General features: G+C 40.1%; 1 protein-coding gene across 1 annotated transcript in view; it reads left to right on the forward strand.

Moving 5' to 3' along the window:
- Positions 1-9,432: 9,432 nt before the first annotated feature.
- The window catches only part of cntn5 (contactin 5), a 176,704-nt gene continuing 164,935 nt past the window's right edge, over positions 9,433-21,201 (forward strand). Inside the window, 3 exon segments of the mRNA XM_037775644.1 lie at positions 9,433-9,543; positions 10,059-10,174; positions 10,855-11,355. The gene's annotated coding sequence lies outside the window, so the exon portion shown is untranslated.

Genomic DNA, 21,201 nt, shown 5'->3' on the forward strand with positions numbered 1-21,201 from the left:
TGAACGCCCCGTCTGCTTAATTCTGCTGCTGGTTTACCTGCAGTTTGACTGGCCTCCACACTGTTTCCGGCAGCAGCCGATGCTAGCTTGTTTGTTTCTAACACATCAATCATAGTCACCTCCTAATGACTTATTCATTAACTTCTCCAAAACACACATCTTGATGATGAGACTGGAAGGAGCATGTTTCAAGACGCACAGTTGCCGAGTCTGCAGTCAGCATTCTGTGGAATTAAAGCCACTATTAATCAATTTTAGCCGAGCTGGAACAGATCCCAGACGCATGATCCTAAGAGCAAAAGACTGAGGAATGTGGGGGTGGAGGGAAGGCACATTCAAATCCTAATGATGCCTTTTAGACCACATTATAAACCGTGATAACAGCAGATAGATCAATAGATACATGTGGAACAATCCGATAATCCGAACATTTGGCTCCGTGTTTGCCTGAAAAGCTTCCCTGATGCTCGCCCTCCACTTCACATCTAAAACAATTATTTTCATATATGTGATCAGGAGCTTATTCCACTGTTAAATCCACTGTAAATCACACTAGATGAAAGCATCTACACTAAAATGTAAGCTAAATGTGAAGTGATCGGCACCATAGGAAGCGTCACGCCTTGTAATTTCTCCGGCAGATATTACTGTGATCAAGCATGGATTCAAAGCGTGTAGCTCTAGGATACGGAACGCCTTTCCTGAGCTTCCTGCGGGGAAAGGAGGACAACATGTGTCCAGCTGTCAGACACAGCTGCTGGCCTCTGAAGTGATGCCCTGGGTGGGTGCAGTCTGCAGTGGGTGGTTGCACCACAAACTCGTGAGGTGGCCCCATCAATTGGATTATGACAGTGCTGCAAACCCTGTTAAATATCAATGTGTCCTTGGGTTTGTGTGCTGCTATTATTGATCTTACATAATAGAAACATTATGGCTTCGGTATTGTCCTCTTTTGAAGGAATCCATGTCAGTCGGTGTACAATTGCACGCAGTAAAACTGAAGGAGCTCTATGTGGATAAGGACAAGTGATTTGAAAGCAGCAATTATTGTGCTTGTTTGTGTTTTTCTTCACCCCCTGGGAGAAATTGGTCAGTTTACTCATTCATGGCCAAGTGGAATATGTTGGGTTTTTTGTCTGTAGGGACACAATTTTCATTGTTCAGGCTCTCGGCACAAAACCAATTTTGCACGAACTGAGACAACTTGACTTATAATACACTCGCCGCCTCTGTGAAACACTGCCTATCACTCGACTTCGACGGCGGTTGTCACACATTCTTTGGTATATATCATCTGCGATTTGGAATGGAGTCACAGGTGGAGTGAGCGGTGCCTCTCTCATTAAAGAGGCTCTTGGCTGCGCTGTGACACATGGATAATCCAACAAGGAATCAATCATTACATAGTTACTGAGGTAATAGGTGAGCAAATATGTTTCCTGGTGGCTGTCCTTATTATTCTGGGGCTAGCGGGAGCCCCAGGAGACAGTAGAGCCAGATGGAATTGAGGTGTTGTCACCACTGAGTGAACAGGTAATGAATTACTCCAGGACAAATGGGCCGCCACATGAGAGATGAGGAATCCTCCCACAAAGAGTAGAGACAGAGGGTGAATGTCAGCATCCGCTAACACTCTTTTCCTGTATACTGTAGATGGTGGGGGTTTTTTTTCTCTAAATTGACTGAGAATCATTGAATGGTAGGAGGTGTGAATGGCTAGAAGAATGAATGAATTAGGTAGGAATCTTCTGAGATGGAGGCACAAAACAAATATCTTCCAACCTACTGTGGCATAAACCCAATTTCAGATGCAACCGAAGGGATTCTGACACAGCTTTTTCAGAACCGCTTGAAATTACATGATACATGATACTGAACCTTTCCAATTATAGAGTCCAACCTCCCCTCCCTCTTCTTTATTTCGGGCTCCTGTTCTTGAAATCAGCTGATTTGTTATGACATTAGAGTAATGGTATTTCTCTGGTGACAGTCATTGCTGAGGGATATGATTACGCCGTGGTAATTATGATTGTTATTTCCAATCACAGCTGAATGGAGTCGGAGTGTGTTATTTCAGCAGCACAGACAAGCACCGGAGTGACTATCTACACTAGATGATTCTGATGGGGGCGATTTGAGATACGAGCGTTCTGCTGGCACAGGCACTGACAAACGCATTCTGTATTTCTGCAGGGAGACCGCAGACAATCTAGCGTTCTCTGCAGGTGGATCTACCGGTCGCTGAGGCAGCTGGACGCCTTCGACAACACTTCAGTGAGGAGAGTGAGGTGCACAGAGTGGAGTGGGATCTCATATTCAACATAACTTGGTGTCGTAATCTTTGATTATGTGGCTAAAATGCATTTATGCTACAATGGATATTACTTTCTATTCAACATTTTAAAGACATGTTTAAATATTTTTTTAATGCTTCAAAATTGTTGTAAATGTGATACATTTTCGCTCAAATAAATTAGAAACGAAGAAGTGTAATTTTAAACAAGAACAAACAATACATAATGTTGTGATTTTAGGATTGGACCAAACTATCATCTGTTGAATTATTGGGCTGAAATTAAACTTTAGTTTAAATTTGATATGTTACCTTTTAAAGGGCAACTTTTGTATTTTCCGACCTGGACCTTATTTTGCCATGTTTTTGTGTTTAACTGACTAATAGGGACAACAAATTGGTCCAGTATTGAGGGAGAGCTCTGTAGACGGCAGCTGATCACAGGCTGCAATGTATCCTTTTGGGACAAGCTGGCATTTATGTCCACTGAACGTGCTTGTTTTTGCCATGACAGGCTCTGATTGTTATTATAAGTGTCTGACATTATGGAAAGAGTCACACTCAAGGAGAATTCGATGGATGCCCGTATTTATTTGAGCCAGAGTATACGGATATTCAGATTTCACCTAAAAAACATAGCTCCTCTCCGCCCATCACTCTCCTTCTCTGCTGCGGAAACTTTGCTCCATGCCTTCACCCAGGAGACCGCTGTTTGTGTCCCGTGTGAAACCAGAAGTAAACGTTGACTTATTTCAATTCCTGCAAACTTCAAGCTTACGTAACACACTTAACTTACGTACGTAACTTATGTGACAAACATAGTAATTTATTTATTTTTTCTCTGCGGCTGTCCACCGACTCGTGGCCGATGACCTTTGACCCTTCCCACTATCAGTGCAGTGAGCGGTTTAGGTCTGGTGTTCACAGACAGCTGATGTTGTCTGTTTCTGGTGTTTATTCAGTTCCTCGCCCAGGGCCCTTAACCAGTTCACCGATGTAATGATCCAAACAGCTGTGATGTCATGATGTGGTGTATCAGCAGAGATCTTATCATGCTGAATAGTTTGTAGTAAGTCCTAGATGTTTCAACAGTCCAGCCAAATAGCTTTAGGGAGTCCCATGAAGACCGTGAGATGCAGTTAAATGCTCATTAATAAGCTAGTAAGTGGACCTTGAGTTGAGATTATTTTGATCCTAAGGTCAAGAATGAACTTCCATGCCCAAATACTATATTTATTATATATTGGTTATGTTACATACTGCATTCTAAATATTCGCACAAAATATATCTGTGGCATTGGAGCAAAACTTGCTTTCAAGACATGCTGGCTTTACCTTAGTAAAGGGTTTCCTGATGGAAACATAGCGTCCTTTATTATTAATAATAATAATAATAATAATAATAATAATACATTTTATTTAATGGTGCCTTTCATGGCACTCAAGGTCACCTTAAATCACATAAAATCAGTAATTTACTTTTTAAGTTACTGTAAATATGTCTCCAACACCTTGCCAGGTTTGATGTCTGTAATTAATCCAAACTGTGATCTGATTTCTGTTGTTCTCTTCCCCCCCCCCTTCACCACCACTTGCTTTAAATAGACTTTAAATCTTTCATCCCACGGTAGAGGATTCATGCAGCCACTTGCATTAGCACTCTACCCAGCAGATGTTGGTGTTACCAATAATGAAAAGAATCAGTCTACCAACCAAATTATAATTTACCACCTCGATATAGTCAGCATCTGCTGAGCAATAAATATAAATTGCTTAAATTTGCTAAGCATGTTAATGCAAGCCACCATCTGTACTAGTATACCTTTATGCTTTCCTGACGTTTATATGTCCGGCAACTGTGGAAGCCAGGCAGATGCAAGCGAATACATTTTGTAACTTAGAAATATCGTATAATCCAACAGAAATGTACAACATGCATTTCATTAGGTTGCACCAAAAATATATGCTGTCTTCCATGTGTGAATCAGAAGTGTGGTGCAGCAGTGTGTGCAGTATAGTGAAGTGGAGAGCAGCGTAGCACAACACGGCTCTCAGGGTGTGTAATGAAGATAAATTAAGACGTTTTGTTCGTGGATAGTGCTGTGTTTGCTCAAATGCCGAGGATTGCCATCTCCTTAGCCTTTTTCTTGGGAAATTAGGATTCAGTCAGCTGCAACATCACACACCACCTTGCAAGCCGCAGATGTCAGATACTCGCGTCGTTAGAAGTGTGAAAGTGTTCATTCCCCACACTGACAGAGAAAGAGACAGACTTGAGTGAAGGGAGATTATGTAAAGAACAGGTTCTGCCAAGCGGTATGACTGATCAGACAGGTGTTCCGGGCCTGCTGCTGATTCATATAAGACACAGTAACTCATAGGACTGGCTGCTGTCAGAACAGATAGTTTGGATCTTAATTATAAAGGAGAGCAATTTAAACCCTTATACGGCACCATTCAGGGATCTGCTCAGAAATACACAACACAAGTCCACCAGTCAGCCAGCTTCACAAGAGAAAGACCAAACGTGCCCACATAGCATTTAAATTATGGGTTGTGTTGGGGCCTGGGAGGAAATGGGTTTCTGATGGTTTCCTCCGTTCTGCCAGCAGCCTAGAGATTTTACCTGTCAATTTCATATCAAGTTTGGTCAAAGTGGCATTAGGCAGTATATACTGTATTTTTGGCATTGGGCAAAAATTTCAGCATATTGTAATTCAAGTATTCTGAGAGAAAACTAGACTTCTGCTCCTCCTCATGGCTCTGTTTTCAGGCTTTAGAAAATCTAGCCCGTGACGGGAGACTTTGACAAATCACAGGTCATTTCAGAAAGAGAGAGCGTTCCTATTGGCTGTGCTCCGGTCATGTGACCGGAACTTGGCGTTCCTTCACCAGATTTCACAATGGCTGCCACGTCACAAACTCTCTTATTTTACAGCTAAACCGTGCACTACAAGATGATTCTGAAAACATTTGAGGAGAGAAATAGACATTAACGTAACATAATATCGATTCATATTTGATCAGCGCCGCCTAGTTTGACCGTTTGGTCGGAGTTCGCGAGTGATTGACAGCCGGCTCTCATAGACGGCAGATGGACAGCAGACCTCAGATCAGCTCTTACTGCTTGTTTTCCTCCGGTCTGTGAAATCTTGCAGATGCCGTTAGGAGCACCGGAGGACACCGGAGGACACCGGAGGACACAGAGGCACATGATTTTTTTCAGGTTACCTGTTTCATGTACTACTGTCAGGATAAAGCGACCATTTTATAAAAATAACTTTTTTTATCGTATTTGCTTCAATCTCGCCTACTTCAGCTTTAACAGTTTGGAAGGTCCTGCATCCTGCCGTGCAACTCATCATGTTGACACTTGTCATGTGCTGTCAGGACCTAATTTCTAATAATTTTCTTGCTGCAAAGCACCACCTCTCTAATTATATGTGGCTGCTGCGTTCTCACCAACAACATGCTGTCATGTTCTGCATCTCTGAGGACAGTTTTATTGAGCACTAATGGTCAACTTCACTAAACTATAACAGTGAAAGTTGAAGCTTTCCTATTTACTACAGTGCTTCGCTGTAATTATGTTTCACATGAAAATTATGTGTTTGCAGTTGGTTAAAAGTTAGAGTGTCTGGAGTTCAAGAGGAGAAAGAAAATCAGACAAAGGGTTAAGGGAAAACATTTGTAAAATCAGCATGGGAGCTTCGTAAAGTTTGGTTAAATGGGTCCTTCACTCCAGTTAGTACTATCATTGTGTATCTGCCATATAGCCTAACATGTTTAAGATGGTGTGTTGGGTCTAATGCAACATTATGCAGACCATTCACATTTGATTCCTTGTGATAAGCGCTTCACTTGTGTTCCCAATATTTCATGCTCTTAGGTATTACATTTTAAAACATAAAGGTCCAGTGTGAAGTGTATCCGAGTGTATCCGGTGGTATCTAGACGCAAAAACGCGAATGGCCTTATCTAGAGCCAACCGGGTGCAGAGCCAGTGTGTAGTGTGTGTGTGTGTGTGTGTGTACGTGGGAAGTGAGTGGTGAAGCAAGAGAGAAGCATTCTAAGGCAATGAAATCACAACGATTCTTATCATCAGGTGATTATACACTAAATAAAACATACTTATTAATATCATATTCACTCACTGGTCCTTTAAACTTTATTAGAATCGCCATATACATACAGGTACATAAATGGAATTTGACCTCTGCATTTAATAATCAATCCTTAGGAGCAGTGGGCTGCTGTGAAACACCCGGGGAGCAACTTGGGGTTCAGTGTCTCGCTCAAGGACTAGTTATACACCGATCCCACTTTTTCAACCCCGATACCTGGGCTTTGGGTATCGGCCAATACCGAGTACCGATCCGATACCAGTGTTTAATTAATAAGCTCTATGCCTCACTGTGTGGAAGTGACTGGGATTATTCTTTTATGTGTAAGGCAACATCAGGATTTACTTAAACATTATTATTTCAAGTGTAAACCTTTTTAATGCGGCAACAAATTGGTCAAAACTTAAAGAGGAATTAAAATTACAGTATATAATGTATATAGTATATAAACATAGAATTGAATTTATTGGATCGGCTCAATTGTCACAATATCAAATGCAGCTATTTGACACAGTATCGGCCGACATACGCTCCGGTATCAGTGCATCCCTATCAAGGACACTTCGACATGCAGACAGTAGGAACTGGGAATCTAACCACCAACCTTGTGGTTAAAGGATAAACTGCGCAACCCACTGAACAAACTGCTAGGGGGCGCTATCGGGACAATTTGCCACGTCGGACAACGACAGTCTAAAGCCTGCAGTGTACTCCAAACAAAACCAACGTTGTTCTCACTGGCAGTGGACTCTGAAGTGTGAGCAGGCTTGCCCTTTTATTCCTGTGGCACGGTTAACAAATTCATGTGATTAGTGGTGCTTTTAACATGTGGCTTTAGGGGGCATGTTCCTGGTTTATCTTTAGTTTAATTAAACCTCCCTTATCTTATTTGCACCTTCAGTAGGTGGAGCAGGAAGATGAATCAGCTGCTGAAAACTCTAGAAGAAATCCATCCACTGACTCTGCTCCCTGAATGTGCAAAGACTGTGGGTTATTTTCCCACTTTGTAAAGCGTCTGATACACAGCATACAGTGTTTGAGACAGAACAGGCTGTGCTAATGATTGAGGTTTATTATTAGTGTTTTGACTGCTTGTGATTTCTGCTTCATCACCTTTTTCATGTCATATCCTTTTTACACATGTAAGAAGGGGACTTCTCTGCTGAATGGATGCCACTGAATTAGACTGTACAGCATTCAGTACATGCATATTCACCGTGTTGAAACAATAACACTGGCTGAACAGTTTCCTGCCGTGGAGTTTTAAAGTGCAAGACAAATTGAATACGCCATATGCTTTGAATGTAAAACATTATTCAGCACTTGGAGGTAGAGTCCAAAACTACTAAGCTGAAGGTAACAGACATGAGAAATAATATTCTTGTCCTCTGAAATATATTTCACTGGGCATACTATAAGCAAAGCTCTCCAAACGATATCAATGCCAACAAGCAAAGCTGTAAAAAGGACCCTTAAGATGCTGCTCTTAAAAAAGATGGCATCTAAGAGCTGATAAGAGCTACAAGCACTGAAATGGATCAATTGTGCAATAGGAAGAGCACTCAGTCATGGGTACTGTTTAATTAATGATGGGGGATAGAGATAGGCTGTTAGCTCCATATTGTCAGTCAAATACTCACAGCAGAGGGTGGCAATGTGAGCTATGTAACTGATACATGAAACAGAAGGAACCGATCTATACTCTCCAGTCTAGTACCATTAATGTCTGTTAAGAGGGCGGCTGCATGACACACATGCACTTTTTAATTTCCTCTGAATGCAGAAGACCAAATTCAATTAATAAAAAAAACATATTAATAAAATATGGAGAGACTTTTTGCTTTGGGTTGTGAGAAAAACATAAAAGAAACAATCACACTGGACTAAACATGTACCTTTATGTCCATCACTATTTAATTTCATTGACAGAAAGCATTAAAGCTTGACATAACTCTTTATAATGTAAATTAAAATTCAAACAAGTAATCCAACAGATTGGAATAATAACAACAATTTCTTTCTCTCATGTTATTTAATTGGTTTTGTTTTGCACATATTCACATTTATCAGAATCTGTCTGGTGCTTCACCTTTTTATTTCTCTAACATTACTCATTGTTCTTTCGTTATAGTCTCTAAATGAAGACAGGATTGAATAAGAGCATAGCAACCCTGAGAGAATGGTTTCAAAACAAACAAATAATTCTATATAGGCCACAAAAAAAAGTCCTTTCCATCATAAAACTCCCCCAATCTGATTTTGAAGCTCAATGAGGTAGTAAATGGGCCTATTGATTAGCGAAGCCTGCATGGATCTACAGCCAATTGTGACCATCAAGAGACTTGTCTTGTCAAAAAATCCTGGGGCAAGACAATAAACCCCCACCTGTCACCCCCCGACTAATACAAGTCAGTTTGTATTGATAATTTGACCAGGACGATTGGAGAAGGGTCAAATTTGTCACACAATGTTCAGTGCCCTCCACTGGTCACAGTATGTAATTACATCTCTATTTATTTATAAAGTTGTATTTTGAAAGAGTTAGCCTGTGTATAAGGGACGTATACCACCATGTTGTTGTGTCTGCCATGATGCTAGGAATATACATTAGTGCTAATAAGTATCTCCACTGCCACATATTTTAATATTAGCCTAGTTAGAATGGATGTATTACCGAAAATAACCAAAAACTAGCCTACTGACAGTCTCCCGTCTGCCTTTAAGTTAAATGACGGTTAATTTGATTGTGTTTAGCATCATGAGTGTTTACAGCCTAGTTGTCACAGTGATGATTATTTGGCAATTTAGCTATTGTATCATACTATGACTTCCGGTGAATACTTTACAGTAAAATAAATGAACCAAACGCACAATCAGAAGCGAGCTAACAGATAGATGGTGACATGTTAGCGTCTACATCGCCACTTTACCTAGTAAGGATAAGTATTAAAGGTCATAGCTCTAATGTAAATAGTGTCGAACACTTTCAAAATAAAACTTTCAAAATCTACAGAGATGTAGTTACGGACTGTGACCACTAGAGGGACACTCAACAGTCTACGGGGAGAAGGACTGTGACCACTAGAGGAACACTCGTCATCCTACACTCAACAGTCTAGTTCAGGGGTCAGCAACCTTTACTATCAAAAGAGCCATTTTAGGCAAAAAAAATAAATAAATAATCTGTCTGGAGCCGCAAAACATTTGAGCATTGTGATGAAGGTAACACAGTTTATAGTCTAAGTATATAGTATATAAGTCTAATGCAGTGAGGGCCAAAGAGACAATGTACTACAGAGTATTAGGGCCACATTGAGGGGAAAAACGTCTGAGATTTCCAGAATAAAGTCAAAATATCACGAGAATAAAAAATCATAATATAACGAGAATAAAGTCATAACTTTACGAGAAAAAACATCGTAATATTTCGAGAATAAAAAATAAATAAATAACACGTAAAATTACTACTTTATAATATTACGACTTTATTCTCGAAATCTCAGATTTATTATTTTTCCTCTATGTGGCCCTAATACTCCGTCATACCGTCGTACCATAGACCTACAACAATGATAAATAAAAATGAAAATGTAAACAAAAAACGGTTATTCATTTCCACTAATGTTTTTATAAATCCCCAGGGAGCCACTAGAGAGGAGCTGAAGAGCCTCAGGTTGCTTAGAGACCCCTGACCTATGGAGAGAAGACTGTGACGCTGACGCACAGCGTGATACCGAGAGAATGGATGTTGTTACCAGTAAAGACGGTAAAGACTCGTTTTTTCTATCTCGCTTCAACTCCTCGTGTAATGTTATTGAACCCAACTCCGAACAAAAGAAAATAAGAGCACGGAGTTTAGATTCAATGCTAGCTAGCCTGAAATACGCTAAATGTTAGCTAGCTAGCTGAGTGTTGATGTTAACAGGTGACACAGTGCTAGCTGGAGCTAAACAGCGATAAACAACGTGCATTATTAAACCACTATAACGTTAGCCGGATATCTTAAATGCTAGCTAACGTTAGAGCTGATGTGTAGTTGACTTTAGCTAAACAACTTTGTTCAATAAATAATTATAATATAATGTGCTAAAATAAGGACTCACACCCACAGAAGAAGCTCTGCAGGTGAATTAATACCGTTAAAGTCCTTTTAGCTGGCATCTCGTACATGTTGCTAACCTATGAGTCTTATAACCAGCAGCATTAATGTGTGCACCTGTTAGTGGAGATTTTGTGGAAACACTTTGAGCACAGCTCTGGTAACATGATCTGTTGTTTTACTCCTTTCTTACACAATAATAACCTGCTAATAAACAAACAGCCAGATGTTGGATAAGCCTAACCCTAACCCTGACGCAGTGGCAGACACTGATGCCATGCCACTCCTTAGAACTAACATAGGGACACCTTTTCTTTTCTTTTTCTTTCTCTCCTCAGCACCAGTGAGCCCATGGATGAGTGAGACGGGATGCTGCGCTGCAGAGAGAGAGAGAGAGAGAAAGAGAGAGAGAGAGAGAGAGCCTCAGCCTCAGTCAGCCGGCTGCAGCGGTGGAGGCTGACTGAGACTGAGAGGAGACCAAACCACAGCTCCGTCCACCACCACGACGCACAGCACCCAGCACCGGCACAAAGCTCCCTGAAGTGGAACAAGAGGTTTGGTTTCGCTGGAGGGGGGAAGAGCTGGCCACCGAGAGAAATCATGTCGATTTGTTTCTGTTTCTTGACTTGAGAGGATGTACTGTTTACTGGCTAACCAGATAGAGCGACAGAAACCAGGAGCCCGGACTTGATATCCTTAATCCCGCTGCTTTCCATTCCTGTGTTTGGGTCGGCCGGTCTGGAGGGAGAGAGAGAGAGACAGCACGGTGGTCACCAGAGCCCGGAGCACCTGGGAGAGAAGAGAAAAATAGACACGAGGGACCACTTTTTTATATTTCCGTGAGTAAAGTATTTGACTTTAATGTTTCCATTTGTTTCTGTTCATGTTGTAACGTCGCTCCAGCTGTTTATGAGTGAAGGCAGGTTGTTCAGAGAGAGACAAGTTCTGCTGACAGTGCTGCTGATAATAATCTCAATACCACTTCAAATGAGCTCAATAGTTTTGGATGGTATCATTTAGATAGATACCAGAGTTATTGTGCTTTTAACATACAACCTCCTGCTCTTCAGTCTGGCTTATTATTTCTCCCCATGTTTCAATAACTTCCTGCCTTTTCATAAAGAGTGACTGGTGTCCAAATGAAGCATGTGGGTGATGGAGCTATTGAGTCTCAAGATGTCTAAACACACACACAAAATGAATAATTTCTGCTATTTATTATGCCTTGGGAAAATCAGATTTGAGGTCAAATTAAAGGTGTCCTACACTGAACCACCATCAGCCTTGAAAAGAGAGACTTTGAGATGTATTTACACTGAAGTGGGGTTGAGATCTTGCTGCTTTTTATAGCAGCTCAAAGGGATCCTTGAAAATGTTTTATGAAAGAAAAGAGCTCTCCTGCAAGGGCAGAGGCAGGTCCTTTTTTTTTTTTTTGGGAGTGCATCTTTAGGTTAGCAGAGCAGGAGGCATCTAACACACCACTTACCACACAAGTAGACCCACAGGAATTATCTTATCAGAGATATGCAAATTTCCCAAACTCTAATTTTGCAGCTTCGCTGCGGTTGAATGTTTAGTATAATGCTATCGTCTGACTGTGCTGGTGACAGTCGGGTTGTGCATTGTGGCTCAGGGGCTCACAGACTCTTGTTTGATCTTATTGATTTGGCTTTTTCAGGGCTGTGTTTGGATGATGCACAGAGAGCAAGTGGTGTTATTAAGCCATTATTCAATTAGGAATATTATTTCCATTTTTTTTTCTTGAAATTTGTGTCTTTCTTTTCAATGACAGCAATTAGCTAAGTGGTGACGGATAGAATAGAGTCTGCCAGAGGAAAACACAACCTTTAAAAGTGTGTCTGCTGTCAGTAAATCCCCCTGCTGCTTTGGTGCCTCTTCATTTTTTAATGCAGGTCCATTCAGAGACTCTAAGAAACAACACCATACTATTTTAGGGCCTGTTTCTAATTTAGAGTCACCAAGTATGTCACTTCAATATTCAAGACTACTGAAAAGATTTATACCCTGAACCTTTGGACCAATTTACGTTTCTAAAAATACATAAACTAATTTGTGCATGCTTCAGCCACTCCAGAATTTGACACAGATCAAATATAGTGGTACTGCTGATAGAAACATCACTGATGTAAACAGCATCAGAGCACATGTCTGTGTACAATTCCAAAATGTGACTCCGAGGCTGAAATCCCAAAAGAAAAAGAGAAAAAAAAAATTACAAATAAGACAAAGAAATGTGAGAATTTTAGGAAGAAATATGTTTTTGCTATTCCATGAATCGTGATACTCAAAATTCTCTCGTGACGCATGCGGCAGGCCCTGACCCCCAGGTTGAGCTACATACTATGTGGATGTGTGTAAGTGAGAGTGGGATATGCACTGAGAAAAGTAGCCTACTCAGTCTTTTTTGCTTCAATTTACATTCTTTGAAGTATTGTGAGTTGAGCACATCTATTTCCAACTGTTATGCCACATAAACTGAACTGTAGTTGTACTGTATTGTTTGCAACATGGACACAATCAATATTATATTTTTAATTCTAATTCTGGCCATATCAGCAAAATCAGTTGGCTTTTTGTTTTCGTATACACACTGCTCTCTTTACGTTTTGTCAGTGTGTTTTTTTTTGACTGATACCAACCAGTAAATACTTTCCCTGTAAAGGCAGGTATAGTATTTAACTTTAATTAATGTATTGGAGCCTGTTTGACTCAAGGTTGCTTTACATACAGTATGTTACTGTGCAAAAAAAAATTCTAAATGTCAGTTCAAATTTACATCAGTAACTGTATCTTTGAATCTTCCTTGTACGCAGTGTCCGAAATTATCTTTTTGACTCACCGGCCAGGGGGACTGGTAGATGAAAAAATCCACCGGCCAAGCATATTTTTTAGTGGCCAAAATAATAAATTGCCTTTTTGTGTCACATATACATTTGTTTCTGTACATTTCATTGAGATAATGAAGTATATATATACTTAGAGAAGAGGCCAGAGCAAAATTTGCAGCAACATAATTTAAATATATTGACGGTTAATCAATTCAAGCCAGAATACTAGGCTTGGGCGGTACCTATTTTTTCATACCTTCCTGACATTTCACCAGGTATAGGCTACTAAAACAATAAATCCCATGTCCCCTTTCAACATCGACTCCTTTATTACCGTTTGCATACGTTTTTTTGTTATGAAGTTAAACAGGTCATAATTCCCTCTCTATTATCTATTGTAAATTGCCGTGGGAACATCCCCTTCAAACAACTGGATTTATTGAAGTTTCTCGCCAAAAACGACATTTTGAAGATTGAATTGAACATGCGTCATCATAACATTAGACTTAGCATTTGCTCAATACTCATTTTTACTGAATAGAACATACAAAATGAACGCACCATACTGTCAGTCAATGACACCTCCCGTGATTGAAATCGTCAGGACGAGAGCTATTTAACGGTAGCTATTAGTATTGTCCGATTTCTGGTTTGGACCCACGGTGGGACTCTGGGGTGGTGGCCCGACGTGCTGCTGTACTCCGCACACCCGGGACTGGATCACGGTATGGGCGACGGATTGCTGTACGGGCCGCACAGCAGGGAGGAAGTTCCCACTGTAACATACTCTCGTGGGCTGACAGGCTTCTAGTGACACATTATGCACACACAAGGTTCATTCCCATCCACAATGCAGTGATTGTTTTCAAGAAATCTTGTTGATAGTGAGTTTACAGCATCCCAAACACATTTTTTATCGTCCCCGGAACGACAGGACGCCATTAGTCTCTAGACTCAGTGTAACCGAGCATAGTTTTTTATTACATGACTATTTTGGTGCAAACGTTTACTCACCAGTGTGGTGGATAGCCTTCCGAGATGTACTCGCCAAACCTGCATTTGGTGCTTGGTTGGTGTTAGTTTCGGACCCTGCCTGTACAACTATAAATCACTGTTAAAAGCATGTAACCTACGTCACAGTCTAATGCTGCCATGGCTTCCTGTTAGTGTTATACAGTACGGCATCCATTAAGACTTAATGATGGAAGTCTAACTTGGAGGCATGCTTGTGATTTTAAATGGGCTATAATTTGCCATAATGTTAATCTAGATATATATTTCATGAGACCTAATGTGCTTAAATGATTTTCATATCAGCCCACTCCACCGCTTAGTTTAATTTCCTGAGATTGTCTGAAAATGGTTCGTCTCACCAAGAGAGGTATAGTTAAAGTCGCCAGACACAGTCCTAATCAAAAGAAGCTTCACCTGGATGCATATCAGGGGAATAGATGGAGGGAATGAACAGCTGGGCCACGTTTTTACTTGGCACGAATCAGAGATACCCCTATCCTTATTGGATGTAAATCAGTTATTTGCTTGCAATACATGCGATAAAATGTTGGTAAATCTACTTGGGGGCAGGTGTGAGATGAAATGCAAATCGGTAGATTGGCCAACCTTGATGGAAATTGAATATGTCTTGAAGTTACAGCTGTCCCATCTTCTTAAATGAAATGATTATTGACATGGGCCAGCAGACATAGATTTATTAGTATAGCTAATTGAAAATGACAACCCCAGTGAAGGCAAGGCCCTTGGGACACTTGAGAAAAATGCATACCAGCAGTGACAAGAGAGAGGCCAGGGATAGAAACCGTCTCACAGAGAATATGGCACCCAAGGGAGTCCTATTTTCCCTGACAAATCTGAGACTAATAAAGGGGAAACGGACAAAAATGTCTCGCAGATCACACTTCGTACTCAACATGTCCCTGTTGTCTGTTTTCCATACAATGTTAGCAAATATATCCGAAGAGATATGGTATCACACAGCAGCACAGGGTGTATAAAGAGTACAGAGTCAGTATACAGAGTACTGTGTTTGTTCCTCTTTGGTGACACAAAAGTGAAGCTAGGAAGTGTTTGGAAATTGCCAGGCATCCTGAAAATCTGTAAACAACATGTTTTTTCTTCCCTTGTCCAGAGAATGCAAGGGTGTAATTTTGCTCTCAAAACACAACAGTGACTAAGAATGTAGGTCCCGGGCATGTTTCCCTGGCAAGATTTGAGATGACATGCATTTGTTAGATTAAAGACATTCTATTTTTTAAGAAATGTTGCTTCTCTTGACGGTGGCAAACCTCGTCCTTGGCTGCCTTCCTATCTTGCACTTTGTTTGTAAGGGAGGCCCACTGGTCTTGCAGAGCCTGTAAGACAAACATCCCTCAGGACCCATCTGACAACTTAATTTATATAATTGCTTAGAAGCATCTACGTAGGAAAGACTGACTTTCTGCACCCTCCTCCACTTGTCACTGTTATGAATGACTTGGATTTGACGTCCAATGAGTCAAACAGACAATCTCGTCTCACACTGATGTTGTCTTACTAAAGCATGTGTGAACTACAAAAGATATTAATTTGATTACAGTGTTTGCATGAGCCTTCTTATGGAAAACAGTTTCAGTCTCATATCTTCATCTTCTTGCGTTTTTGTCGGTGCTCTGATCTGGTGATGCAGCCAGCAGATTGTACAATAAATCCTTTCGCCATGACAAATGTGTACATATGTTAAGCAGTAATCTAATTAAGATGAGTGACATGACAGCAGCATCAACAACGTGTGGCCCTTTCTCTCTTGATGTTGGCAGCCTGCAAGTCCTTTGATAGCAGCCGATCTAAATGGCTGAAATAACTTGTTTTGGTTAGGTAATGTGTCCCACAGCCTCAGGTTGGTTAATTATGCAGCCCCTTTATCTGTTTGTCTTTGTGCTGTCCTCATTGTGTTAACTTTGAGCAAGTCATCTGCAGTTACCTGCAGGCGTCCTCTGTGCCACAGCTTAAATGGGTGGTTGGGAAAATGTTAAAGGTTATTAATTGCATTTATGGAATGAGGCGTTGTGATTTTGATTAGTATTTGAAATAGGGCTGTCAAAATCAACACGATAACATGATAACATGTTAACGCAAATTCGTTTTAACATCAGTGATTTCTTTAATGCATTAACGCAATTGATCTTTCGGAGGTTGTAGCGGGCTCAGTTTTAAAGCTAGAGTGAAGAACATATGAAACTAGAAAAAACCTAAGGAATCTGTTGGTACCATGACATGACCAACTTGCCACAAAGGAGGTTAAATAACACTCCAAACTAAATTTTGGCGAGGAAAAATGTAAAGATTATCCGTGGGATGCAAATAAAGTGCCAGGAACGTCCCAGTAGCCTCTGCTTTATAGAGCAACGCAACATAAATAACGTTGCGGATAGTTTAAAACCACCTTTCTGATGTTGAATGTTAGCTAAACTAGCTAGCATTAACTAACTAACCTCATGGAGTTTCTCGACTCAGTTACCAGTGGTGGAAAGCTAACAAGCTAGTTTGTAAAGGAATATATAAAATAAATTAAAATGATCTCCACATTTACCAGCTGAAACAATAACATGATGAACACAACAATGCATCAATATTTATAATCCAATAATGTAATATGTATAATTATGCTATAAAAGTTATTTGTAGGGCTGTCAAAGTTAATGCGATAATGCATTAACGCAAATTAGTTTTTGCGCCACTAATTTCTTTAACGCATTAACGCAACTTGATGTTTTTGTTTGTAGTGGGCTCAGTTTTAAAGCTAGACACTCACATCATATAATCTAAAAAACCTAAGGAATTCATTGGTACCTGCCATACCAGCCTGTCGTGAGGAGGCTGAATAACACTCCATAATTAAGCTAAATTTTGGCAAGGAAAACTGTCATGGCCATTTTCAAAGGGGTCCCTTGACCTCTGACCTCCAGATATGTGAATGTAAATGGGTTCTATGGGTACCCACGAGTCTCCCCTTTACAGACATGCCCACTTTATGATAATCACATGCAGTTTGGGGCAAGTCATAGTCAAGTCAGCACACTGACACACTGACAGCTGTTGTTGCCTGTTGGGCTGCAGTTTACCATGTTATGATTTGATCATATTTTTTATGCTAAGGTGCAGAGGGTTTCTGGACAATATTTGTCATTGTTTTGTGTTGTTAATTGATCCAATAATACATATGTTTGCACAAAGCAAGCATATTTGCCCACTCCCATGTTGATAAGAGTATTAAATACTTGACTAATCTCCCTTTAAGGTAAATTTTGAACAGATAAAAAATGTGCGATTAATCACGATTAACTATAGATAATCGTGATTTATCGCAAATAAATATTTTAATTGATTGACAGCCCTAATTTGAAATAACAAAAGCCCCCCCTTGATTGAAAATATTTGGCCGTCATATTTGGCAGTTATTGGGACAACATAGCAAACCTTTTCCCTGTAATATTACAATGTGTACAGTAGCACCCCTTACACAAGCGGATTTCTACTTTAGTCCCATTACTCATGTGTGGAAATAGGTGGTGGAGGAAGGTTTGATTTGTCTTCTTTGGAAATAGTTTGTCAGTGAAGTGAACACCACGTATTTGTGGAGATGGTATGGAGAGAGTAGTGATGATGGTGATGGTGGGGAATAGCCCGGGGATGGAGTGTTTTTCAGTAGGCAGCTCCTGATTTTATGTGACAGTAAAGGGCCTTATCTTCCAGGGCCATGATGAAGCACAACACTCTTTGATTTTTTATCTTCCAAACGTCTAACAATCTCATGCTCGAGACAGATTAGCGAGATGAAGGTGTAAAAAACGGGCTCTGCGGTTTCAGGGGAGTCGAATACAGTCAAATACAGGGTCTAAGGCTATATCTGCATCGCGCTGATAGTACAAAATGAAAGATTAGCTGAAATTACTGACGTACTTTTGACCTTCAGGTTCAAGAAAGTCAAAAAATAGGATTCGTCTTATGGCGTGATTTGATTATTTTTGCGTTAGTAAACAATTTGATGTGTGGCAGACAGTAAATGGGAGAAAAAGGGGATAACGTGGGAGGTTCGTGCATAATCTGTAGTTGAACTTGGTAGCTAATCTTTGAGTAGTCAATCTGTTCAAAAATCAGTAAGTTTGTCCTTGTTTTTTCAGTGCAACGGCACGAGAGAGCATCTTACTCTCAGTCTCTTTTGTGCTCTACATTTATTTCTGTTTCTCATTACCTCAGACAGGGCATTGATCCCCTAAAGAATTCTTTTTTTCTTCACCCCTCTTAAAATTCATTGGAGCCCAAACCTTTCTTAACAAGTCTTTCTCTATTTCTGTGGTATCTTAATAAGTCAAACCTCTAAAGACATCGAGAGTAACTCTGGGCCAGCGTACGCAGTGTCGACAGAAATCAAAGGCACCTCGAGAGATCAGTGAAATTTCATGTAACATTTTGTTATTATACCTGATTATGTATAATTACCTTTTTACATTCTGATCTTTAACCCTAATGAAAATGTCTTTCGGCCCCGTTGGTTAACAATCCTCTTTGCTAGCTCATTAATGTGAAATTGCTTCTCGGCTTCTTGTAAAAGCTTGTCCCTAAAACAAAGAACATGCATCCCCCTTTACAGAAACTGTTTTCAATAATGAATTGGATCTTAAATCCTGTGTCGTTGCATCATTCATATGTTTTTATTGGGACTTTGATTTTCACCTGCCATAACGCTGATTTTTAATGTTATATGTTCCTGTTAGATTGGAAGTGTTGAAGCTTTTGTTAGGTTTATGTGACAGGCTGTTAAAATGCTTTGCAAAGCTTTTTTGCAATGTGGAGTGTAATGTCAGTCAGGTCTTGAATCCATAACAACATTTTCAATACTTCTCTGTAGGGATGGCTCGATACCACTTTTTCATGTCCGATACCGACAGAGATACCGCAACCATGAGTATCTGCCAATACCAATCTGACTGCATACTGTCTTTTTCCCTCTCTTAAACAGCTAAGCTGTTAATAATACATTTGTATGGATGCACTTTGCATCTAAAGGAAATCATGCTCAAACTATGAAACAAATATTCTACTCCCCTAAAGGAAGAAATGCATAGCCCACAACATGATGCAATACTGTTGCTTCTTTTAATTTACATTTTTCCACACACAAATGTAGGAGAACTTTTAGCAGGGTTTTTTAATTGGTCAGCACTGTTCAAACATTCAAAATGAAAGTCAAAGTGCAACTTTGTGCAAAAGTTTAAATCTGAGTATTCTACTCAGCAGTATATAGAGTAATTAAAATGAGCTCCACCAATACCAGCTGCAACATTAAAGCATCAATGATTATAATCCAATAATATAATATGTGTTATTCTGAAATGGGCCATTCCGCACATTGAGTACTTTTACTTTTGGTACTTATGTTGATGCTAATACTTTTGTACTTTTACTTGTAGTATTTTACACTGTAGTATAACTACTTTTATTTGAAGTAGAGATCTGAGTCCACCGCTGTTGTTAACATTAGAAATATTAAAAGGATTTCCTTTCTCTTGCATACAGTGCAGTGCGTGCTCTGTTTACCTCTTCATCGTCTTCATCTATAGTAAAATCATTTTAGTTTGTTTGGAGCGACATGAGGTTTTGTCAAATAAAATAAAACGTTCTCTCAAGACATTCGGGGCATTATGGGCAGAAATGACCTGGCAACGCCGACATAGACGAGCATATGTATCGGGGCTGAACCCGGTTGTTAACAGATAGTTTAGGCTAATGGATCGTATCGGATTACAGCTTTTTTTTTATCTCAGATATCCAATCCAGTGATATTAATAACCAGTATTGGACTGATACTGAGTATCGGATCAGTGCATCCCTACTTCTCGGATGTTTTTTGTCAAGGCCTTCTTAGTGTCCACTAACTCACAGTGAAGATGCACAGTGACATCGCTTGCAACCCAGTGGGCATTTTTTTTTGAAAAGAAAGCAGGAATGCTTTTCATTAACAGGAGGAGGAGTGTTTTGTGGTTCACCTTTCTTACAGCACTAAGTCATGCATCCTGCAGGCTCATGATGAGTTGCTACTGTACGTTCCACTCTCATGCCTCCTTTCTCCCGAGAGATGAAATGTGTGCGGTGGTATCTGTCAGAATACAACTAACAGGGCTGCTATGCTTAGCTGTGCTTGTGCAGTATACCTCCCTGTTCATCGTCTTGTGACAAACACTGGATTTATTCCACCAAAGTGAGGATGCTGTAGAATAATTTCCTCAATATCCTTCTGTTATGCTATGACATAACTGTACTCATATGAATGGATAATGATTGATGCTGAGTGATTTCATGTTTTTCACCAGTGAATCCCTGATGAAAATCTCGATCTGATACATTAACTATACAAAAAATGAATGACTAACTTGATGTGAAACGGTAATATTAAGCAGAAATCTGCATCATATTCTCCAGGAATACATCAGTATACAGAATGCATGCTGTTATAAATGTAGGACTTAAAACCGGTAAAATGTCCTCCAGATATTAGGATGATGGGAAGCTTCATTAGGCATTGAGATAAGACGGAAGCACTGATGCATTTTACAGGAAAGAAAGCTGCTCTGTGAAGCTTTTATTCAAAGCTCCTATTGTTTTGGGAATGCAGATGTTTGGTTTTACACAGTTTCTTTCTCAGCTCTCAGCTCACTGTGGGTAGCAGGGCTCCAGACTAACGTTTTACATTGGTTTCACTGGTGCGCCTAACCTTTTCATTTAGGTAAATCAGCACATCATTTAGGTGCACCCAAAATTTTTCAATGTGCCTTTTGGCGC

Source organism: Sebastes umbrosus, chromosome 7 (genome assembly GCF_015220745.1).
Source record: "Sebastes umbrosus isolate fSebUmb1 chromosome 7, fSebUmb1.pri, whole genome shotgun sequence".
Classification (NCBI taxonomy): domain Eukaryota; kingdom Metazoa; phylum Chordata; class Actinopteri; order Perciformes; family Sebastidae; genus Sebastes; species Sebastes umbrosus.